Here is a 26,229-nt window from a genome sequence, read left to right on the forward strand (position 1 = left end):
GATCCTAATTTTGCTTATAAAAATATTAAAGACTAAGACATATTATTAATCTTTTATTCAGTAATGTTGAGGGTTTTAACTATGATGACTATAACCTGGGCTTTCAAAATATTTCTGTAGGATAGGAGAAGGCTATAGTGTCTGTATACCCAACTGACAAACTTTTAAGGTGGATTTAGGAAAAAAATATCGATATCCTTACTTTCTCCTGAGGCAATGCATCTGACCACAAGGACAAATTTTCCTCATAGAAGACTGGAATTTCACTTAGATTCTGTGAGGAAATGCACTTGTCTGAAAAAGTTGCCAAGCAAATACATCAAAGCACTACTGGTATCTCAGTTCTCCTGAGGGAGTAGCCAAAAGGATTGAGAGGTACTTTGTACAAATGGAAAAGATTTAATAATGATAGTTCAGTCGCTAAACCATGGTAATATCACAGAAAGATCTGCAATTAATTTTTGGAATTGCATACTTAGCTGATTTTTATACTTTAATTTCACACTGGAAGACAATTTTTCTGCAGGTAAATCAAGTTACTTGTAATTGAGTGTGAACGAATGAATAACATCACCAGATTGTGCTATTCTAGAGAAGCAAAATTAATATACTTTTCAAACTAAACATTTGTAAGAAACTTAACAACAGCAATTATTACTATATAATAGTTGGGTTTGTTGAAATTTCAGACATGATACATTGTTCTAGAACATAGAGGGAAAACTGCTAGCAAAAGCAATGACTCACCCCCAGATGTATATTTTTTTACTTCTGATACAGTGTTCTAAAGACAGTGTATCTAGGCATTGTAATACTTTATTGTAATGTAAGCAGAATCACAGGGCTTGACTTACACCTATTCCTTATCACCTATTTTTATTAACTGCACATATACTGAAGGAATTTTAGTTTACTAATGCGCTTAGTTCAGTAATGACAGTTTTTGAACAAAGTGAGTCATACAAAGTGAATTAGGGGAGTCTACAGACAATGGGGACAATGGTACATGTCTTCCACCTGCATTCTGTAGAAGGCTTTTATAAAAAATGAGTTTACTCAAATATTTTATTTTTTTTTCCTTTTTAAAAAATATTTTATTTATTAATTCATGAGAGACACACAGAGAGAGGCAGAAACACAGGCAGAGGGAGAAGCAGGCTCCATGCAGGGAGCCCAATGTGGGACTTGACCTCAGGTCCTGGGATCACGCCCCTGAGCTGAAGGCAGACGCTCAACCGCTGAGCCACTCAGGTGTCTCAAAGATTTTAATTTCTAAATAAACATTTGTTAAGCTAGTCATAAAACAGAGTGCAGCAAAAAAGTCTAAGAAGGTAATATGAAACTATAAAATTCAATTTACAAATACTCTGTGTTCCTAGACAATACAACTCAGGGCATTTTAAATGTTACTGTGTATAACAAGGATGTGTTTTTCTTTAAAATGCAGATGTCCAAATAATGCCCTGAGATAATAATTCAGTAGGTGCCCATCAGGATTTTCATAGACCATCTTTGGGAAAAGGCAGATTAAAGACATCATCACTTCTTCATTGCCACAGTTTCTAACAACTCTTTCATTCCTATTCACACTTTCCCTTGTAACCTAGGGGTATAATTACATATGAAATGTACTTACGTGTAGCTATGTTGCAAGTGGCTGTGACTATATTCCTTCCCTGCAGGTTCATGTTTGAAGGAGAGACAGAATGGTGCTAGTGTTCCAGATTTAGTAACTATAATTCTTGATTTCTACTGGCATCATGTACAATCACATTTAAAAATAAAAAGGAAATGGATATAAACAAATAATGGCTTGAAAATATTCCATATATTGCTAGAAAAATGAATGTAATTTTCGGTGGAACATTATTTTTAAAAGATCCCCAAATGTAGAATGGGACACAGCTCATTACCCTTTTTAAAAATTATTTTTAGAAAGATGTTATTTGAATTATTTCTGTGAAACTTTGTAACGCCTTTCAAAATACCATGAAATACGCTTTACAAGTAATTTAGTCTATTACATTTTTTTTAAATCTAGAAAGGGCACATGCACATTTCTGATTTTGCCTAATTCATCCCTCCATTGCAACCTCATACAACATACTACAGTAATCAGTAACGTGTTTATATCCACAGTCAAGTGATTTAGGGATTTAAACATCACAACATTTCCAGGCCAACGAATACACTTGTTGCCGAGATACTGTAGGTAGAAATGTTACTGTGATTCTCTGAAGATGTGAGCGTATTTAAGAGCTACTAATCTTCAAAGGTCTGTACTACAAACAATTTTATGCTTCATTTCCAGTGTACTTAACCTTTATTAAGTAATAACTATTCTACAATGATCATGTGTGAGTTAAAGCTGTTATTTTGCTAAATGAATCAAAGATGAAAAAGTTACATATTCATTCAAGAAATAAATTTATTGAAAGCTTGTTATATATATTTATATACATATATAAATATAATTATTTTATAGATATCACTGTATCTGGCTCTATTGTAATGTGCTGAGGATTTTTGAAGAAGATGTGCTAAGCCAAAGTGATTTCGGGAAGAATTCATAAAACAAGTGACTTTGGATGATGAAAAGACTTGTCCTACCTATGTTATTCATGAACTATCATTAAATTAGTGTTATACTTTCTTTCTTTTTATTGAGATTATAGGGCTGAATTGAGCCAAAGAAGAGCGGTTTCAAATATGCCTGTTTAGAAGGATGTGATTTCATTTATTTTGTAAAAACAATTTTATCTAATGTTCTAATTATGTAGTTATTCTAATTATCTAGTTTTCTATTGCTGAAAATTTTGCACATATTCTGTGTTTGGAGGAAAATAGAAAGATGAACAAAAATAATACAAAATTATATAAGTAGAGCCAAAAATATAAACCCATCATGTATCTGGGGTTTCATATACTTTAAAAATATTTGTGTGTGTATATATATATATATATATTTTATAAATATATAAATATGAGTGCTCTTTGATTATTTAGTTTTTTGTTATTTCTACAAAAAGTGAATCATGAGACTATCCTTTCCCCATTCTATATTTTTGTCTCCTTTGTCATAGACTAACTGACCATATAAGTATGGGTTTATTCCTGGGCTCTCTATTCTGTCCCACTGATCAGGTATATATTTTTGCGCCAGGCCCGGACTGTTTTGGTTTCTACAGCTTTGTACAATACCTTGTGGAAAACAGTATGGAGGTTCCGCAAAAAAATAAAAATAGAAATATCATATAATTGAATAATTCTACTACTGGGTATTATCCAAAGAAAACAAAATTTGTAAAGATATATGCACCCCTATATTTATTGCAGCAGTATTTATAATTGCCAAGATAGGAAGTAGCTGAAGTGCCCACTGATAGATAAATGGATAAAGACCATGTGGTATGTATATATATATACAATGGAATATCACTCAGCCATATAAAGGATGCTGTCTTTTTCTTTTGGACAATAGAGCTGGATCTAGAAGGCATTATGCTAAGTAAAATAAGTCAAACACAGAAAGACAAATACTGTATGATTTCACTTGTATGTAGGGTCTTAAAAGCAAAACAGATGAATAAACAAACAAAAAGTAGAATCAGGCCTTTACAGGGAATATGAGTAAATCATGGGAGTAAAAAGTAGAGTGTAGGGAGCGAGTCATTGGTATTGTGATAGCATTTCATGGTGACAACTGGTAAGCTACAGTTGTGATAAGCATAGCATAATGCATGGCATTGTTGAATCACTGTGTCTATACCAGAAACTAATGTAATTTCACGTATTAACTATACTCAATAAAGAAAAGAAGTGAGTCATGAGGCCAGTTATGACCTCTTTAGATTTTGTACTTGCTTCATTTTTAAATATAAAGCTAAAATAGCTATTTGTATATTTTAACAGATAATATATTTTATCATTTATTTTTTAAAAGTTTAAAAGTAAATAAAAACAGTGTTTTATTGAAATTGTTTTCTTCCTCAGTGATAAGACATTAATATATAGTCATTTTCATATTGTTTATTCCTTTTACTTTGGTTTAAATTCATTGACTTCATATTAGTAAACCTCATTAAAACAGTAAACAAAAAGTAAAAAGTGTATATATATATATATATATATATATATATATATATATATATACACATATATATACATATATGTGTATATATATATCCAAGATTGATGATAGATTTTAGTAGGCTTGCCCACTTTATATGAATATTTAATGAATACATATATAAGGTAAATGAGCCATTTACCTTACTCTGACATACAATAAGGCAGCTAAATATTGGTTCAATTGAATTACAATAATCTGGATACAACTTTTGGATGACTATTATAAAAATCATAAATAAATGTATTCAATGAAAATTCATATACAAACCTGGAAAGCCAAAACTCTTGAGGTCATTATAATCTCTTTCTTTTATTCATAATTCTCATTTCAAATCACTAGTAACAGCAAATGCTTTGTGCTACACTTTCAAACATATAATTCTTTTTTTTTTTTAATTTATTTTTATTTATTTATGATAGACATAGAGAGAGAAAGAGAGAGAGAGAGAGAGAGAGAGAGGGGCAGAGACACAGGCAGAGATAGAAGCAGGCTCCATGCAGGGAGCCCGATGTGGGACTCGATCCCGGGACTCCAGGATCGCGCCCTGGGCCAAAGGCAGGCGCGAAACCGCTGCGCCACCCAGGGATCCCCCTCAAACATATAATTCTTAACACTTCCTAGCACTTTCACTGCTGTCACCCTAGGCCATCCCATCTTCATTTCTCATCCAGATTATTCTAAAAGCCAACTAATAGCCCTCTTTTTAATTAATTAAGTAATTTATTTTTTTATTTTTTTGACATAGATACAGAGAGAGAGGGGATCAGAAAGCACAAAAGGGGAACAGCAGAGGGAGAGGGAGAAGCAGACTCCATGCTGAGTAGAGAACCCCGTGTGGGGCTCCATCCCAGGATCCCGAGATCACGACCTGAACCAAAGGCAGACACGTAACTAATTGAGCCACCTAGGCTCCCCAATTTTATTTTTTTAGGGATGTATTTATTTTAGAGAGAGAAAGAGACAGACAGAGGGAGAGAGAGAGACAGAGGGAGATAAAGAGAGAATATGAAGCAGACTCCACACTGAGTATGGAACCCAATGAGGGGGTTGATCTCACGACCCTGAGATCATGACCTGAGCCAAAACCAAGAGTCTGATACTTAACCAACTACCCCACTGAGAAAATCTGGCTAAAATTTTATTCTTAATCAAATGTTTAAAAATACTAAATTAATTCCTGGACTCTAAATGACTTTTTTCTTTTCTCTTTGACCCCATTTACTACTATGTTGCATTTTGGAACATGCAGAATGTACTTCTTCAAGGTCTATATTAATGTAACAACATTACCATAGATACAGTAGTTGAAAACACTCATTTAACAACTCAGTCTCTAAGGTCAGAAGTCCAGGCATAACCTAACAGGGTGGTCTTCTGCAAGCTCCACAGGTGATAATCAAAATGTCAGCTGGCAGTTTCATCTAAGGCTTGATTCAGAAGGATCTGAGTCAAAACTGTGGGGAGGAATTACTTTTTTAACGCCTATTGACCTAAGGGCCCCTTTCTTGCTAGCTACAAGCCAAAGGCTGCCCTCATTTCCTTATTTCATAGCTAGTTGCTGGCTGGAGGCTGTCCTCAGTTTCTTGCCACATGAGTCTCTATAAAGTAGCTTCTTGTTTTATCAGCCAGCTAGAGACATAGTCTTCTAGTAAGATGGATATTGCAACCTTTTGCAATGTAACTGGAGAAGTGACATCTAATCACCATTGTGTTATTCCATCAATTAATAAATATCAAGAGCTGAGGATCACGGGATCCTCTTTAGAGGGTGTCTGCCACAGGATCTTTGTACCTGTCATTTTTGTAGCTTCTCTGAAATATTTTTCTTTGAATATCAGCCTTGTTCCTTCTTCTCATTTTGCTGAAATCTGCACTCAAATGTCACTTTATCATAAAAGTGTTACTCATCCTCACTTCTATAGAGTACTGGCAGACAGTTTTTACTACATTACCTTGCTTTAGCCTTTTTGTTCATAGCATTTATCACCACCAGATATAGTACATATTTTGTTTCACTCTTCCAGATATAAACTTGGTTATTTTCTATGTATTATTCTCAGATATATTCCCATCTTCTAAAACAGTACAAAGTCCAAAAGAGAAGATAATAAAAATTCAGGATTTTTGAAAATGAATCATGTATTTCCCAACATATAATAATATTTAAAAAGCTTTAACACATATCTGTACTGTCCAAAATGACAGCCACTAGACATATGTGACTATTTATTTTAAATTATTAAAAATTACATATATTTTAAATATTAGTTTATCAGTTATGCTAGTCATATTTCCAGTGGTCAGTAGCTGCCAGCAGCTACCATAATGGACAACACAGGTACTAAACAATTTTACTGTTGTACAAACTCTATTGATCAACTTTACTTTATATATTCACCAGATTTTTTTCTTTCCTTGCGAAGTTTTGAACTTCCATAGAGAATAAACTATCTCTAAATTATCCTTATATCTTCCATGTTGACTCTAATATAAAGGAGCCTAGTTCATTTTACAGAAAGGTTGGTTGAATGGATAGATAGATAGATAGATAGATAGATAGATAGATAGATGATAGATAGATAAATTTAGCTCCACACCCAGCATGGAGCCCCATGCAAGGCTTGAACTCACAACTCTGAGATCAAGACCTGAGCTGAGATCAAAGTCGGATACTTAACCAACGGAGCTTTTGTCAGGCACTCTGAATAAACAGATGAATAAAAATATAAAAATATGTATAAAAATATACATCCAAGCTAATAAGGGATTTATCCTAACTAATGCAATGAATTAATCAGCAGATATAACTGCTGCTTTGATTTCTATGTTACTTTCTTATATGAGTTCACAAACATTTGTTTTATTATTAACAAAATGGGCAAGTCAGTATGAATTTTGTTTCAGAAACAAGAAAGTCACCGATGAAAAACATTACTGTGAGTATAAGCAGAGGGTAATACATAGTATTAATTTCCCAAATACTATATATAATAATGCTCTCTTTTAAGAAACCACAGTGATATATCAAATCATGCCTGCAGCCCAGCAGATCTCAGTAGCACTAGGCTTGTTTCATCTTGCTCTGTGCCCCTTGAAGCTCATCACAAAATCAGTAGGATTTCTCTGTTTAAAGATAGATCAAGACAGAAAACATTCCCTTCATTTTTGTGAAGCATAAAAATTTTTCTGGTAAACAACCTGTCAATTTTTTAAAATATAAACTATTATTTTGGGAAAGAGATTGTAACAGAAAGAAAGGATTGTAATAGGTAAGATGAAAAATATGATTGAAAGAATGTTTGCTAATACATCTCTATCATACAGATATATGTGTGTGTGTGTGTATCTATGGCACTAAAGTTATTGGTTTGTTAAATCTTATAATATTTGTATTTGCAAAATATTTATAAATTCTAAGTTTTGGAATTTTTGTTTTATTCACCAATTATATATTTAAGACTTAATTATGTATTCTTCGAAATTAAATTTAATTCCTCTATTCGTGCACTGAATAAAAGATGTCTGAAAAACATGTTTCTGATATCCTAGATCACAAACAATAAAAATATTTTTTGTAGTAAGTTCTCTCAAGGCCCATTCACAAACAAATCAGAAAATAGCATATGAAGACATAACTCAAGCTTAAAACTAGAAGGCTTATGGAAACAAATATAGTGCAGGCATACGTTGGAAATAGGGTGAGTTGGATCCAGACCATAGCAAGACAAATATTTTTGTCAAGACTAAGTGAAACAAATCTTTTTGATTTCCTAGGATGTATAAAAGTTTGGCTTACATTATCCTATAATCTATTAAGTGTGCAGTAGCACATGTCTAAAAAAAAACCCAATGTGCATATTTTACCTAAAAAATACTTTATAGCTTAAAAATGCTAACAATTATCTGAGCTTTCAGTGAGTTATACTATTATACTATTTTTGCTGGTTGAGGGTAGTTCATTAATGTTGATGGCTGCTGACAGATCAGGGTAGGGGTTGAGGAAGACTAGTGTAGTTGTGGCAACTTTTTAATATGAGATACAATACATTTTGCCACACTGATTGACTTTGCCTTTCAGAAATGATTTCTCTGTAGCATGTGGTGTTGTTTGATAACATTTATCCATGATAGAACTTCTTTCTAATTGAAGTCTATCTTCTAAAATCTTGTCACTGCTTTATCAACTAAGTTTATGTAATATTACATATCCTTTGTTGACATTTCAGTAATCTTCCCAGTAGGTTCACCAGGAGTAGACCCCATCTCAAGAAATCACTTTCTTTGCTCATTCATAAGAAGCAAGTTCTCATTTGTTAAAATTTTATTAAGATATTATAGCATGGATGTCTGGGTGGCTCAGCGGTTAAGCATCTGCCTTTGGCTCAGGGCGTGATCCTGGAGTCTCAGGATCGAGTCCCACATCGGGCTCCTTGCATGGAGCCTGCATGGCCCTCTGTCTATGTCTCTGCCTCTCTCTCTCTGTGTGTCTCACATAAATAAATAAATGAAAATAAATAAATAAATAAATGAAATCTTTAAAAAAAGATATTATAACAAATGAAATTATATCTTCAGGTTCCACTAATTATCTTGCTATCTCCACCACAACTGCAGTTCTTTCAACCACCGAAGCCTTGAACCCCTCAAAGCCCCTCAAGGTCATCCATGAGGGTTGGAATCAACGTTTTCCAAACTCCTGTGAATGATGATATTTTGACCTCTTCCCATGAATCATGAATATTTTTTCTGGTATCTAGAGTTTTGAAACCTTTAGTCTTGTACATCTTTATCAGAGCTCATAGGTGATCAGGTGCATTGCCAGTGAGCAGTAATATGCTGAAAAGAATCTCTTTCTGAGCAGTAGGTCTCAACACTGGACTTAAAATAGTCAGTAAAATCATGGTGTAAACAGACTGTTACACAGGCTTTGTTGTTTCATTTATAGAGCAGAGGCAGAGTAGATTAATATAATTCTTAAAGACCTTGGCATTTTCAGAATGGTCAATGAGCACTGACTTCAGCCTAAGGTCACCAGCTGCATGAGCCCCTAACATGAGTAGGCCTTTGAAGCCAGGCATTGACTTCTTCTCTCTAGCTATGAAGGAACTAGATGGCATCTTCTTTCAATAGAAGGATTTTTGTAGGGGCCCTTGAGTGGCTCAGTCAGTTAAGTTTCCAACTCTTGATTTCAGCTCAGGTCTTGATCTTAGGGTCATGGGATGGAGTCCTGCACTGGGCTCTGTGCTCAGCAGGGAAGTCTGCCTCTCTCCCTCCACCCCTTCTGCCCCTTGTGTGCAGGCATGCACTCTCTCTCTTTTTAATAAATAAATAAATAAATCTTTAAAAAAGTGTTATTTTGTCTCTAATGAAAATTTTTTTTATTTTTTTTTTAAGATTTTATTTATTTATTCATGAGAGACACACACCCCGGTCCGAAGGCAGCGCTAAACTGCTGAGCCACCTGGGCTGCCCTCTAATGAAAATCTATTGTTTAGGGAAGCCACCTTCTTTAATGATCTTAGCCAGATCTTCTAGATAACTTGCTGCAGCTTCTATATCAGCACCTGCAGCTTCATCTTATACTTTTATCATATAAAGATGGCTTCCTTCCTTAAACCTTATGAACCAACCTCTGCTAGCTTCCAACTTTTCTTCTTCAGCTTCCTCACCTGTCAGAATTGAAAAGAGTCAGGGTCTTGCTCTAGGTTAGGTTGCGACTTACGGGAATGTCATAGCTGGTCTGACCTCCTATCCAAACCCCTAAAACTTCCTCTGTATCAGCAATAAGGCTGTTTTGTTTTCATATCTATACATTCACTGGAGCAAAACTTTTAGTTTAAGAACATTGCTTTTATATTCACAACTTGGCTGTTTGGTATAAAAGGTCTAGCTTTTAGACTATCCTGATTTTTGACATGCCTTGTTGACTAAACTTTTGATTTAAAGTCTGAGGTGACTCAGACTGTGACTCTTCCTTTCACTTGACCACTTAGAGGCCATTGAAGGGTTATGAGTTTGCATAATTTCAATATTGGTGCTTCTCAGGGAAGAAGAAGGCCTGAGGAGAGGGAGGGAGACTGGGGAACAGCCAATTGGTCCAACAGTCAGAACACATGCAACATTCATTGATTAAGTTTGCCATCTTACATGGGTGTGGTTTGTAGGGCCCCAAAATAATTACAATTCCAATATCAAAGGTCATTCATCACAAATCACCATAACAAATATAATAATAGTGCATTTGATATATTACAAGAATTACCAAAATGTGACACAGAGAAAGTGATAAAATGTTGGAAAATGGCACTGAAAGAATTGCTCATTGCAAGGTTGCCACAAACCTTCCGTTTATAAAGAATCCTGCAATATCTGTGAAGCACAGTAGAGCAAAATACAATAGAATTAGGTATGCCTATACATATGATAATTATGGCTGAGGGCAAAATAAAGCATCTTTGGCATCTTTTGAAACCTACCATCTAAGAAGATTCTATCGCTCTCTTAGAAGACATGGAAACATTACATGTATGTATATACATGAAGTAATATGAAGAATACCTGAGGATGGAAACTAAAATTTGACCTTTCTGTTTTTTGTTTGTTTGTTTGTTTTTAATGAAAAAAAAACATGCTGAGATTTTTATAGTCTTTGAGGATTAAGTTGAATTTTCACACAATATTTATATTATCTAGTGGATAATATTTCTTTAGTCAGACATCTGTCATTGTTAGATTTACTAAAAAACACACTCACACACAAAGAATTTGACTTATATCTAACTATTCACATGGATTTTTTTCTTTTTGCATTGCACAGTAATATAAAATGCCCCCAATTATATCCCTTAGGCTCACAAATCAATGATTTCTCTTCTTAGCAGATGGATATATTTTTTTCAAAATATGGTGATAGTAAGTTCTTCTATTTTTGATGAAATATTTCAGTAACACTCTATTAGAAGAAAAATAAGAATTATTTAATTATTTATAAGAAAATTCATCAGAGGGAATACTTGTAAAAATAATTTCAAGTTCAATAGAGCCGTATGGAAAATTCCCCATTTTTTTTAACCTAAGAAAATGCTATATTCATCTGTGTTAGAAAAACTGAATCAAGCATATTGGATGTCAAGTATCTCTGAGTCAATTTCTCACTTTGCTCTGCATCTCTGCAGAGCTGATCTGAGCATACAGATCCTTTGAAATCAATGGGAGGTTGGCAGTTGGATTAGTTCAGTGCCATCATGCATGACTAAGAATTGGTCCTTTGTGTCATTTTCAATGTTTTCTCTCCTTGTGAGCTAATAAAGACAAGAAACACTTATTCAGCAGTAGCATTGAATCTTCTTATTAATCCAAGCTTTGTCATTTAAATTCATATATAAATTTCATGTTGTCATTGACTTCCCTAATCATCTGATTTTAATATCTACCCCACATATACATAACTTTATTTTTTTTCTTTAAAACATTTAGCACTACTTGATTTTATATTACAGTATATTTACTTATATTTTGGGAGCTTTTTTTCTGTTTTGCTTATGGTTACAACCCCCGTTTTAGAACATTTATCACAGTGCAAGTACTCAGTATATAGAAGTCCCTAATTTATTTATAAATATCTATAAGCAGTGAGATATTTTGATAAAATTGCTCAAAATTAAGTTTGAAGTATAGTGGTATCCCCTTTATTCATGGTTTTGCTTTCCACAATTTTAGTTACCTTCAGTAAACCATTGTCCAGAAGAAGATGATTCTCCTCCTGATGTATTAGAAAGTCAATAATAGCCTAATGCTATGTCACAATGTCTATATCATTTCCCTCAGTTTATCTCATCATGCAGGCATTTAATATCACACCATCACAAGAAGGCGGCAGACTATAGTAAGGTATGTTAAGAGTCCACGTTCATATAACGTTTATATCATATTGTTATAATTGTTCTATTTTATTATTAATTACTGTTATTAATCTCTAACTGTGCCTAAGTCATAAATTAAATATTATCATAAGTATATATGCATAGGAAAAGAAACATAGCATGCGTAGGGTTTGGTCCTATCCATGGTTTTAGGCATCCACTAGGGGTTTTGGAACTTATCCTTCATGGGTAAGTGGGGGGACTACTGTATTTACTAGTGATGACATAGCTGAGACTTTCTCATTATTCTAAACAGTCTCATTATGCAACAAGAAATGGAAGCCTTTGTAGGTTTTTTTAGGCAATGATTGTTGTTGATAAAGGAATTAGTGATCTTGACATCCAATTCTAACTTCTAATACTCCCCAGAAAGTATCTGGGACTCCCAAATAAAGAACCATTCATCTTTATTCATTTCTTCTTGTATTTCTAATGAATGCAGGCCACACACTATTATTTATAATATATAGTTAGTGAAAAATTGTGTTGATTTCCGCCAGCAGATGAGGAGGTGGTGTGTGAAGAGATAAAGCAAAATTCTCTGACTAACTCTTTGTTTATGACACCAAAGGAAAGAAAGCAGCAGATTTTTATCTTGAGTACTATAAGGCACCAAGAATTCTCTACTTTTCATGCAGAAAAGGAACCCCAGTGGAAGAATACTGATTATAAGAGTGATTACGATAGATAATGTGTGGGAAATATCAGAAAGGGAGACAGAACGTAAAGACTGCTAACTCTGGGAAACGAACTAGGGGTGGTAGAAGGGGAGGAGGGCGGGGGGTGGGAGTGAATGGGTGATGGGCACTGGGTGTTATTCTGTATGTTAGTAAATTGAACACCAATAAAAAAAAAAAAAAAAGAAAAAAGAAAAAAATAAATAAATAAAATATCTTACTTTACTGAAAAAAAAAAATTTTTAAAACATGCCTATCATACAGATATAAAAGTAAACATGTTAAAGATTTTCTTAACTCATGAAAGAACCAGACAGATTTTATAACTGTTTCAAAAGATAATTGAAAGATTAGATCAGGAATACTGAAATAAATATGTAAATGAAAGCAAAACTAATTGTTTTCCTCATGATGGGAATAAATATAATAGAATTTCTATTGAACATTATAGAACCTGCATGTCTACAACCAATCCCAACTTGTCTTTGCAATATAAAATAGGTATACTGTAGACTACTCCTTAATGCTACACATGTGGATAATTCTGGAATATTTTCCTCACGTGGGAATACCCCTTAAATTCTCCAGTTCCTGAGTATACATTACTGACAGCTGCAGTCTCTGTATCCCATCTACTGACTATACCTGGAATTTGCTTGCATGTTAAACATTGTGCTATACTTCTGATAAGTGTTTATATGATATGATTAGTCACTAAGTCATTTTTGTAATATTTATACCATTAAAACTTATTAATTTAACTTTTTTTGAGTTATTAAAAATATTCTTGAAGATCTATGATACATAATTCATATTTCTAGCCTCCTAGGCTAAAATAAAATAATTACAAAGTGAGAGATACTATCATTTGCTTCACTTTGTTTTCAGTTGATGGAGTATTAATTTAATAACTCCAAATAATCACATGGAGAATTTTCACATTTCAGAACTGAGGAAATGAGCTTGCAATAGTGATAACCAAGTTGTTGAATATTAAAGATCTTAGGAAGTATTTGTCTAGAATGTCAAATTTACAGAGAACAATCATATCCAAAGATTTTTAGGCATCTGTATAAGTCATGGGTTATGTTTTCATACTTCCCTATAGAAAAAGGGAACTGAATAAAGGGGCAAACAATTGCCTTACACTGGTGGTCAAAACAGAAAACTCCTTAAATGTTAGTGTTTATTATAAATTTTAGAAAATCAAGTTAACTTGGAGGGCTTATAACTTCACAATTAGATAATCTGTCTTCACTTAGGGGTTCCAATTAGATATTGTGATGGAACTGACTGCTTTTTGCTTCTGCTTTACCATGCTAAGATAATATAATGGTGTATATTTCAGTGGGGCTATTTTAGGTTTAAAGAAACAAAATGCTTTAGAGGAGGAAACATAAGATTAGTAGTCTTTTAATGCATTTATTCTATTTTGATTCCATCCAGAAGGCATACAAGTGTCAACTCATGACTATTTTTTTAAAAAGATTTTATTTACTCATGAGAGAGAGAGAGAAAGGGGCGGGGGCAGAGGCAGAAACACAGGCAGAGGGAGAAGCAGGCTCCATGCAAAAAGCCTGATGTGGGACTCGATCCCAGGTCTCCAGGTACAGGCCTTGGGCTGAAGGCAGCGGTTTAACCACTGAGCCATCCGGATTGCCCAACTCATGACTATTTTTAAGAAACAATATATCTTAAAAAGTATGTGAAAGTTTTCTTTTTCATTTTCTTTCTTTTTTTTTCTTTTCTTTTCTTTTCTTTTTTTTTTTTTTTTTTTTTTTTTTTTTTACTGGATAGGCATTAGGTTTTCAAATTAAATTCTGACCTTAATATCTGCTAATTTTTACTCCTGTCTGTACCAGAGATAAGCTTATCTCTAGGTAAGTATTGAAAGTATGTTCTGTTTTATTTTAGAACATATTTATTAGCTATTATGAAGAAAATAAATCTCTAATGAGTACCTGTGATGACAATTGCAAAACTACTGTGTTTTCTTTATCTTGCTTTAGACCAGTATTATCAAATAGAATTATTAGCAATAATGTAATGTTCATAGTTTTCCTACCCTATACAGTCACCACTAGTCACATATGACTGTGGAGTGCATGACATATAGTTTGTACAACTGAATTTTTAGTTTTATTTATTTTGATCAATTTAAATTGTCACATGTGGCTAATGGTGAACATATTAGAGCAGTTCCAGACTTTGAATGGGGTTTAAAAAACATTTCCTGCAAAGCAAGAATTCATTACGCAGTTTCAAGTCTGTTTCTCCCAGGGGAATTCCTGGAATAAGAATAAATGAGGAAGAATCCGTGAATAAGCAAGAGCCGTGGGACCTCAAATACTGTGTTAGAGAGAAGGTCTGGAATAAAGCTGTTTCTGGTGCTTTTTCACAAAACTTAATTGGTTTGTGTGACTTCCTCCTTTTCCCCAGAAACTGAGCCAATCTTTCAGAGAAAAAGTCCTTTCTTAGTAATAAAGGGCCAGAGATTAGATTGATTCGTATAAATCTATTATTTCTACTGGAAAAACAATCAGGTCATATGCTAGCTAGAAGAAATGTCAACTACACATATAAAAGACATTTCATGGTTTTGGCTCTAAAGCTCAGGACATTAAAATACAAACAGTTTTGAATTATAGGAATGCCTGGGTGGCTCAGTTCAGCATCTGACTCTTGATTTTGGCTCAGGTCATGATTTCAGGGTCATGAGTCTGAGCTCTGTGGCAGGTGCTGCAATGGGTGTGGAGCCTGCTTAAGATTCTCTCTCTCTCTCTCCTTATGCCCCCCCCCCCAACCCTGTCTCAAAAAATTTTAAAAAGTCTGTTTAACAAAAATAAAATTATATATGTATGTGGTTTATATTGTGTAACTGGTGACATTGACAGTATTTTGATTTTCCTAGTCAATAAAAATAAAATATATATTAAACATTCAGAATGAATAAAATAAATGAATATAATGGGAATAATGATGGAGGGATGGGAAGAGATAGTATATCTATTTTAGTCCCACTAATTCTATAAAACTAAATGGATGTGATGAATTAATAGACTAATTGAAGCTTTAAAGATAGTTTTTTGACTCTCTCATATCGGTGGTATCAAAGGGGATTGGAACTGGAACAATTGAATGAGAAGATAAATATTTTCTTATGCGTGGGATTAAGAAAAATCCACCAGGCTCTAATCAGCCAAGGTGATATCTGGGGCTACTATAATATTGTTCATTCACATGCAAAAATAATGATTTTCTAGAAGACGTTTTCAGTAGAATTGGTTTGCTTTACACAAATTTATTTATCTAAGGAAGAGGCTGTTCCATTTAGGGCCTGTTTGTCATGACTTTTATCTGAATGCTCCATGAATTCTGAAGTATCAAGGACTCAAGATGCCATGCCATGTAAAACCATCAATTGCCAATCACAGTTCCATTGATTCCCAAGTGAAAAATGGTGCCTCCATAAGAGTGTACCACTCAGTGCCTCCACTCACTGCAAGAATGATTATGCTAGGAAATTCAAAAAGAGAGGGAAGAATTTAGATAAACTCAATGTACAAATAAGTTTAAATGAATTTCTACTTTTAATCTAGTTTCTACTAGGTTTTCACATTTAAGTCTTGTGCTGGTTATTTATCTAATGTCTACTGAGCTCCATCCATGTCCCTCTGTGCTAATTTTTGTAGTGCTGGAGCTGAAAAATCCATAAACTACATGTCTCAGATAACATTGTATGATCGATTCATATTTGATACTTCTGATTTAAGGCTCTGTTAGAAGATAAAAAAAATCAGGAAGGAAAGAGAAGTGTCTTAATTCTAACTCTAATAGTAAAAGTGGTGGCAGGAAGTTGTTAGAGATGTTAAGAATGAAGCACTTAGAAATTCAAGGAATTGTTAAATAATTATATTAAACACCTGAAATTAAGATAATATTATTTATAATACTTGTGTTATAAAAATAAACACAAAAAATAAATAAAAATTAAGAAATAAAAAATGTGTTACAGTCAAATAGTAACGATGATGATGATGATGATGATGATGTAATGGGAGCAGGAGCAACAATATGTCAGTGGTTCCAGCACTAAAAGTATCAGTGGACCTAGCGAATTGGTCAGTGTGGACTGGTGAGCTCCAGCAGAATCGTACAAGCAGCCTTCTGATCAGATACCACTACTGCTTTTTTATCTATTCCTACAGTATTCACATTACTATTTCTGTGCATTTGCTCTTCAAATTTTTTTAACCATTTCTCTTCATTAAACCCATGCCTGAAATACTTTGTTCCTTTACTATACCAAGCCCAACACAAATGTCCACAGAATTTATCAATTTCTTCTCAACAAAATGTTCTCTTTCAATCTTTTCAAGATCCCATGAACATGTTATAGGCCTCTTGTCTTTCTTGACTTTGTTTCTCCCATTTTCTTATGTAAAACTTAATGTGTTGCATATTAGGCACACAAAACTTAGACCTTCTATAAGTATAAGAGGCTTTAATTACAAAAAACAAACAAACAAACAAACAAAAAAACGTAAGAGAATGAAGGCCTTGAGAAGTTAAAGAATAGTTTCCATAGGTGAAGAAAGAAAACCATTAAAAAACAAGACATTGTATTAAATATTTGGCTAATGAATTTTAACATTTTCAAAGTGGTATGGTTGTTTACATTAAAAAGGTACAGAGTGTGATCACTGTTATGGAATATAAGTGAAAAACAACTCCATTTAACAAAGCCCAAGAACTTCTCCCTTCATATTTTAATTAGTATTCCAGATAGATTTTAGTGGTCCTGGGTAACCACATACTTAGTTGTAGGGAATAAAGCTGAAATCCTTTTTACCTATGTTCTCAATGAATGTAGAAAATTGATGCTACAAGTTAAAAGGTGTCAAGGACAGCACATAATGAAAATGATGGAATGAGCCTGCATAAAATCCCAAAGAAGCAGAATTTATTCTGTGTGAATTGAGAAATAGTGGGCTGCAAATAATAGCAATCTAATTCCACTTCTGGGGTCTTTATGAAGCAGACTATGGGAGAAAACATAGTTTCTCATTGACAAGTCTGCAGAAAGACACCAATGGGAGACACTCAAGTTTTAATTATGCAAGGAAGGAGAGAAACTTTTCTATGATGAGAATGAGGATGGGGTTTTTGTTATAACAGGATGGAAATTCTAGATGATGCACGCGGAAGAGGACATAAGGATGCATGCAGAAGAGGACCCTGATCTGGAAGGGCATGATGAAAGAGATAAGTGAAAATACTGAAGCAGAGAATAAAGACATCTAAGAGGCCTGTATTTTCTTCAATAGCTAGGTATCACCAATCCCATAATAATGCAATTTTGCTCCAAAACAAAGTTAGGTTTAGGATTGCAGCCTACGTATTCAGCATGGAGACAGAGATTTCCAAACACACCAGTGGCGTGCCAGCAAGCATTTTTAGGAGAGTGGAAGTAATAAAACTGAGTTACAAAGTAGATTTGAGGATAGTAATGTTTAGTTAATGGTCACATCAGATTCATCCCCTTGGTGTTCAGGCAGTGAGATCATGAACTCAAGGGTCCCACACCTTATTTTCTTTACCTAGATTATGAATTTTTCATGTAATTGTTGCTCAATTAACATTTTACTTAATTCTCTTATTATAACACTCCTAGACTGTGTGAAATTGAGCAGGAAAATAATATTGAGGGTGCATATGTTCATAAATAATCCAATTAATACATATTAATAATGTTTTACATATCAAAGGTGTTAATGTAATATTTAATGAGCAGTAACACCAAAACTATATTATGGTGATGCTGAAAACTGAAAGTAAATGTCAGCAGACTTGATATCCCATCACAAGATAATAGTCTCTGATTCTACAAAAATGCTCAGTCACAGCCAAACCATAGTTTCAAAGATATTGATCTTGTGACAACATTCTTTTGAAATGACTTTATTTCAGTTCAAACAAATGACTCAAGCAGATTTAAAAATGAGGTTGAAGCCACATAAAGGAATTTACCTTGGTATTATGAAACTGCTTATTTTGACTGGCTGGGCGAAGTAGTATCTAATTTCCTTAACAGAAATATGAAACACTCAAAATGATGGAATGCACTGTGAGCTTTATGGATTAAATAGTTCATAATTGGCAATCAAGTTTCTAAACTATTTTCTTCTTCTTTTTTTTTTTTTTTATTTATGATAGTCACAGAGAGAGAGAGAGAGAGAGGCAGAGACACAGGCAGAGGGAGAAGCAGGCTCCATGCACCAGGAGCCCGATGTGGGATTCGATCCCAGGTCTCCAGGATCACGCCCTGAGCCAAAGGCAGGCGCTAAACCGCTGCGCCACCCAGGGATCCCTAAACTATTTTCTTCTGATAATCACCAAATATTATTGCCTTGCTGAAATTTCATTTCACAAAAATTCAATAACTTTTAATAAAGGTACAGTGAACTTTATTATGGACACCATTGTGAATTTTTTATAATCCATAATTTCTAATAAAATCTCTATAGGGACTACAAACTTTTGTATAGACTTGCATAAGACTATGTATAATCATCCTTTTTTAGGAAGTCTAATCTAATTTAGAAATAATTCTAATGTGTGATATTTAAGTGTAAAGCAATGTGACTACATTAAAAAAATGTATTCCATTTTCAGATATTCATTTCCATTCATGTTAGTCTCTTCAGAGCAGCAGATACATGGCATAATGAATGTGAAAAACTGGGTATGACAATGAAGTAAAGATATATGGTAATGATAAAGTTAGTTATCAAATACCTAAATTGTTTGAAGTATAGTTCTGTTATCATTTTCTTCATCTACTCCCCATCTGCTTGTTATAGATAACTGGTTGTGGCTTTTAACAGCTTGAAAAAGTTGTTTTTGATCTTAACAACATTTTCACCCAGATGATAAGATAACACTCACTGCACAGCACTATGTGGACAGGTGATAGAAAAAGACAAGGCAGTGCTTCATAATATTATCTGTAAATCTATAATAAAATAACCTGAACAAGCAAGTACGTGATAACACAGAGACTATGCATGCATGAAGCCTACATGCAGCATTTTATGGTGGGAATGTACTTAGGAGAGCCACCAGGAGGAAATCTTAGCTGTGTGAAGACTTGCTATGTACACTGTTGGCAAAACATTTACTAATTAGAAATCTAACAGTAGATGGAAAATTTATCAAGTGCAAGCGAGAGCCTAAAGAAGGAATATAGAAAATTGGAATTGATGCATGGCCTCCTCAACACAGAATAAACATTGAATTGACCTTAATGTTATGAGCATCTGGTAATTTTCCAGAAACAAATCTAATCATTATAAACACAGCAAAATATCATTTGAAGTGGTGCTAAAGGCAACATAATTTTGGTATGTATTTTTATAACTATTTCCACATTTTTTTTACATGATCAGAATTGTTTTATTCAATCTGGTATCAGACTCTCTATTTGGGTATTATTACACCCTCCACCTTAGAATTTAACATTCACAAAACTAAGTAAATTCCGAGGACTCAAATACACTTTTTTCAATGGATGATTCTAAATAGTCATTTAAAGCATTCTTTTTGTGTTTGAAACTACCACTAGCAAATGACATTTTGAGGTCAAACAATACGGGAAAAAATAAAATATTTATCTTCTACCTGATATTAGCTTGTAAACAAATTCTGAAAAATATTATTGCTATTATTCGTTATACCAATTCATCCATCTATCTTCTCAGAAATAAATCTGCTGAACATCAGGTGTATGATAAGTATGTGGAATAAAGAGATTAATATGGCCTAGTTTTGTCTATGTGAAATGAAGTGTCTAGAAATAAAAACAGATGTGAAATAGTGTAATAATTATATTATCATCTGGGGTACATTTATCATCTGTAAAGTATTTTACATATGCTTTCTTATTTACTTTTCATGATAATTATATGAGTTAAGGCTCATTATTTCCATTGGGATTTAAAATATCTGATATATTTCAAACTATCTGCTCTTACATGCTTTAATAGTACCTTAATGCCATGGTTGCAATATGAGATTGTGAACACTGTTTCTAATAAGCAATTAAATAACATCCCATTGATATTAGTTTCCTAAAATGACTTTAACAAATTACTACAAATGGGAGCTTAAACAAGAGAGACTCATTCTTACGGGTCTGGACACCAAAGACCGAAATAAGTTTTGCTGCACCCTGTCAGCATGGTCATGGTCTCTTCAGAGGCCTAAGGGTTCAGAATCATTCGTTGCTCTCTAGAAGCTATCGTTCCTGTCCATTCTCTACCTCTATGGTCATAATACCTTCTCCTCTTTGAATGTCAAATCTCCTTCTGCCCTCCCTCTACTTATAAAAATATAGGAGGATTACATTTAGGGTCCACTCAGATAATACAGATAATACAAAATCTCCATATTTCAACATCCTTAATATGTAGTCTTTTTTTTTTTAATTCTTTTCTCCCACATTGGGTGTTACACTATATATTGATAAATTGAACTTAAATAAAATAAAATAAATAATTTCTTTTCTCCCTTCCTTCTCTCCTTTACCCTTCCACCTTCCCTCCTTACCTTCCTTTCTAGAGTAACATTTACAGGTTCCAGAGATGAGCATGAGGATATGTTTTAGGTGACCATTATACTACACTATTCTAGACCATACTAAACTTTATCCTGAATTGTTGCAATAGGTGTTTCTTTAACTGGATTCCCAGTTTACGATTTCCTCTTTTCTAAAAAACTTCTATAAACTAGCAGATCATCTTCCTTAGATCATTTTTTTTATTGTAAATTTTTTTATAGCTCTAATATGCACTGATTCATATCTGGAAAATTCTCCCCTCTAAAAGACCCTTTAGATCTTACCCTTCCCCATCCAACTACTTTCCTTCTCTATCAATGCACATTCTTGATTTTGGTCAGACCAACATCATCACTCTCCAATTAGTACATAATGCTCATTCCTTATACTGTTTCTTTGCTTATACAGATTATTCTCACTTGAAAACTCTTTTTTTTTTTTTTTCCTGATTTAGCTATCTAAATTACTTTCAGGGAAGGCCAACATCTCCAAAGGAAAAAGAATAGGCAAAGAATGCAAAGAGAAAAACAATAAAATGATTAATATGTAAAACTGTTCCATACCAAGCATAACAAAAAAGGGAATTTAAAAATATAAAATGAGTATTTCTTTTTTTAAAAAAAAGATTTATTTATTCATGAGAGACAGAGAGAGAGAGAGAGAGAGAGAGAGAGAGAATGGCAGAGACAGAGGCAGAGGCAGAGGGAGAAGCAGGCTCCATGCAGAGAGCCTGATGTGGGACTCCATCCAAGGACTTCAGGATCATGACCTGAGACGAAGGCAGGCACTCAACCACTAAGCCACCCAGGAGTCCCTAAAATGAGTATTTCTATATTCATTTCAGTTGTATACCTAAGTATTCACAGGTGGAGTAAAATAGTCATGCTCATACACTGGTTTCCATATTCTCCATTTCTTTTCTTTTTTTTTTTTTTTTAGTAATTACATGCCTGTTGTAATCCATTATTTGCTTAAATTCATCCAATCTAATTAATATCTCAATCTTAGCTTTCTTGGGCTTTTCTATGATTTAAACTCCCTGAATCTAATATGATATAATGAGTCAATATTAAAAATTCCCCCTGTTATGAAAAAGTTTTCTGTATTATATTTGAGTAGGAAAGCTGACTATAAGAGAGTAAATTTTTCATATGGTTTTAAAAGAAATTGGATGTCCAACAAAATATGAAATCTTTTTGATACAGAATCTAAACCATATACTAATTCATTTTATACAGTATTTAAATGATTTTGGAAGCATGCGTAATGTTAAATACTGTTTATAAACTAAGATAAATGTATAGCTTCTTCCTTTCCACAGCAAAGTGTAGTTAAAATGGAAGATTATCTACCACAAATGTAAACAAAGACATTTTCATATGAGATAGTCACATATTGCATTGGCAGAAAATGTACAGTTGTACACAATATATTTTTCCCCAATCACTACTAACAATAACAACAGAATAAAGCCAAATGTGTAGGGGAGAATTAGAAAATTTGGAATGAAAATGCATTTCAATATCTAAAGAGAAGGCCCTAACTAGGATTAAAGAGGCTAAGAAGTCTTTGATTCGTGTCATACTTAGTGCCACTGCTTCTCCAAATCAAAGGAAAGTTTTTTTATGGAAAATTTTCATGTTTTCATTGCTACGTTGTCCCCTATGAAGAGTGGTGTTAGATATGTATAATTTTCTCTTTTTCTGGTAGTTCATCGACAAAGTATTTTTTCTGTCATTCTCTTAAAACAAAATTGATTCTCATAAAATAGAGTACAAAAAAATGCACATTAAAAATGCACATTAAGTGTTAATGTGTTTGTTATACCGAAATTTTCTGGATTTCTTTTTTTTTATTTTCTGGATTTCTAAAAGAACTACTTATATCAATTCTACTAAATGAAATATAAATAATTAAAGCCAGATCTTTTCTGACATAAAATAGATACCTGAAATATTTCTAGCTTATATTCTTCAATTGTAGTTATCTGTTCTTTAAAAGCCAATTCAACATTTCAAAAAAAATATTTAAAAATACATTTATTTTTATATACCACCTAAATGCTCACTGAAGCGGTTTATGATTTCCTCCTACTTATTTCTGAGAATATTATTACCTGGCATTATTATTCTCATAAGGCAGACATATTTTAGGATTTAAGAATGCCACTTAAAATAATTAAACATTATAAATTAAGTGTTTCAATGCTATTAAAATTATCATGATATTCTTGAAAAATTTCCCCCCTATCAACACTGGTTACCTCCTCACATGAATTCCCATCATCATCATGTCATGTCAAGACATGAGCATAGCTCTTTTTAAATCACATTTTTATTAAAAAGTTTTCTTAAGAGTCTTATCTCTAACTTAACATGTATAACTCTTTTTTTTTGGCCTCTGGAAGACTCTCTTCACTTTTGGTTTTTGTGTTACCCTTTGTCCTCAACTGTCTCATACTTGACTCTATGCTCTTCTTTTCAGTCACCTTTCAGAAGAAAATCTTCCTCCTCTGTGTTACAGTCCGTATGTTTGTGTCCTCTCTGAAATTCATCTGTTGAAATATAATGTCCAATGTGATAGCTAGGAGAACTAATACCAATAATCTTTGGTTTAGCTAGGAGGCCTTTGCAGATCATTATCTCATGAGGGTGGAGTCCACAAGATTGGAATTAGAGCTCTTACAGAAGAGGCCCCAGACAGCTCCCTTGTCTCTTCTGCCATGTAAGGATACATTAAGAAATCAGCAATGTGCAAATTGGAAGAGGATCCTCCACAGAACCTGACCATACATTCTGGCATTCTGATCTTGGGTTTCCAGCTCTAAACTGTGAACAGTAAGTTTCCGCTATATATAAGCCAACTAGCTTATGGTATTTTGCAATAGTAGCCTAACTAGACTAAGACACCTCTCTTTACCCTTCAATTTTTTTTTTTCAAAGTATTGCTCTTTGCTGTGTTCTCATTCTTTAGTCATCACATGGCAGTTACCCATGTGCCTATGAATTACACTGTTACTCTAGCTCAGTAGTTCCCATCCAGGGATGATTCCGTCCCTCTTTACAGGGAACATTTGGTAATGTCAACAGAATTTTTAAGAATTATTTTATTTTATTTTATTTTATTATTATTTTATTTTTTACAAATAGAAGGTGGTACTAATGGGATCTAGTGGATTAAGGCCATTGACACTTGCTAAACATTCTATAATATACAAGATGTTCCCCTCACTACAAAGATGTATCTGTCCACCAAGCTCAGTGCACCATAGTTGCTATAGTTTGAGGTATTACAAACTTCTAAGTCAAATGTTCTGAGAATGAGGTAAGTACATTACAACTGCCTGGAGGTCCTAGAGACCACTAAACTTCAATGTGCTCATCACTGAGCTCATGGTGAGAAACCATATGTTTTTCTAAAATTTAAGCACCAAATTCATGAACATCAGACCAACTATCAAGTTTCATACCCTGATTCCAGAAACAAAAACAAGTAATAAGCACCTGAATTATAACTGCCTATGTGTTTCCAATATTCCATATTCATTCCTCTTTCTACCTAAGTCACCTTTTTATGTAAAGAATACTACTTCTTGGGCAGCCCGGGTGGCTCAGCAGTTTAGCGCCACCTTCAGCCCAGGGCCTGATCCTGGGGAACAGGGATCGAGTCCCACACTGGGCTTCCTGCATGGAGCCTGCTTCTCCCTTTGCCTGTGACCTCTCTCTCTCTCTCTGTGTCTCTCATGAATAAATAAATAAAATCTTTAACCGCTGAGCCAACAGGCTGCCTGACTCTGTTTTAAAACTGAAATTTCCTAAATTTTCCCATTAAAGTGGTGCTCTATTAATGAAAATAAAAATACAAAGAAAACATTTGTTCTGTCTTCATTTATTTCCTTAATTATCATGTCCTTAAAACCATCCTCTCTCATGATACTAGAATCTACCAAATTACAGAAATGTTTAGGTTTGATTCAACATCTGATCCATTTTACCCAACATATCTGATAGAAGCTCCCTTCAGGGACAGTGGAGTGAAATGGAAAGGATGCATGAGGAGCTTCAATGTGGGATATATGAGACTGAGAATTTTCCTGTTGTGGTTCTGCTTACTGAATAACTCGTCTGCAGTAGATTTATTCAATGCATTGGTCGGCAGAACCCATCTTCTTAATAATCTTAACTAGTATCCTTCTCTTATCCAATCTCAAATAGCCATGCAATCCACATTTTGTATGGAAATGTAGGACTCTTCCACTAGTGCAATCCTCTCTTGGCATTCAAGCAAAATACTGTTCATAAACCTCCTTATTTAGAAAATCCTATGTATTTGCTTGCTTATTTTAGTCTGATTCATGTGTAGTCCATTATTCTTTCTGAGGAAAGGGGCAATGGCTCATTCAATGACACAGGCTAACGTTCCAAAAAGTATTGGTATTAGTTCTATTAGATTAATTAAAGACACTTCAGGTAAAGAGTTGATAAAGAAAATGCTAGGGAATATAGAATTATCATTATTAACACTATAGAGTAAAAGAATAATATCTCCTTGACATTTTCTGAAAATTATATGAGTATACATTATGAAACAAGTATGTCTAGGAGACGGTAATCTCATAAAAACAAGAGTTTGGTATAATTATCTCTGAATAATTATTTTGATGATTTAAACTAATTAACAGTTAACGTTACCATAAATAAATTATATAGACTCATTAAAATTATTATAGTTTTTATAGGTTTATAAAATATCTATTTTAAAACTTATATTTTGGCAGCCTAATTAAGGGGGGGCACTTAAAAAGCCACATTTCATAAATTTTGAAAGTTAAAAAAGGAAAAAAGTCATGAATGAAGAAAAGCAACTTTGATATCCTGTGTA

General features: G+C 33.6%; 1 long non-coding RNA gene across 9 annotated transcripts in view; it reads left to right on the forward strand.

Annotated features, from left to right (window-relative positions):
• LOC144287958 (uncharacterized) overlaps positions 1–26,229 on the forward strand; it is a 74,269-nt gene that overhangs the window by 16,528 nt on the left and 31,512 nt on the right. For 8 of the 9 annotated variants that reach the window (XR_013355838.1, XR_013355840.1, XR_013355842.1 and 5 more), the window contains exons 2-4: positions 17,910–18,062; positions 19,407–19,502; positions 23,966–24,185. This is a non-coding gene — a long non-coding RNA (uncharacterized LOC144287958). The remainder of the gene's footprint in view (positions 1–17,909; positions 18,063–19,406; positions 19,503–23,965; positions 24,186–26,229) is intronic. The other variant, XR_013355843.1, reaches the window with a different exon arrangement.

The sequence above is a fragment of the Canis aureus genome, chromosome 17, assembly GCF_053574225.1.
Source record: "Canis aureus isolate CA01 chromosome 17, VMU_Caureus_v.1.0, whole genome shotgun sequence".
In the NCBI taxonomy this organism is placed as follows: Eukaryota; Metazoa; Chordata; class Mammalia; order Carnivora; family Canidae; genus Canis; species Canis aureus.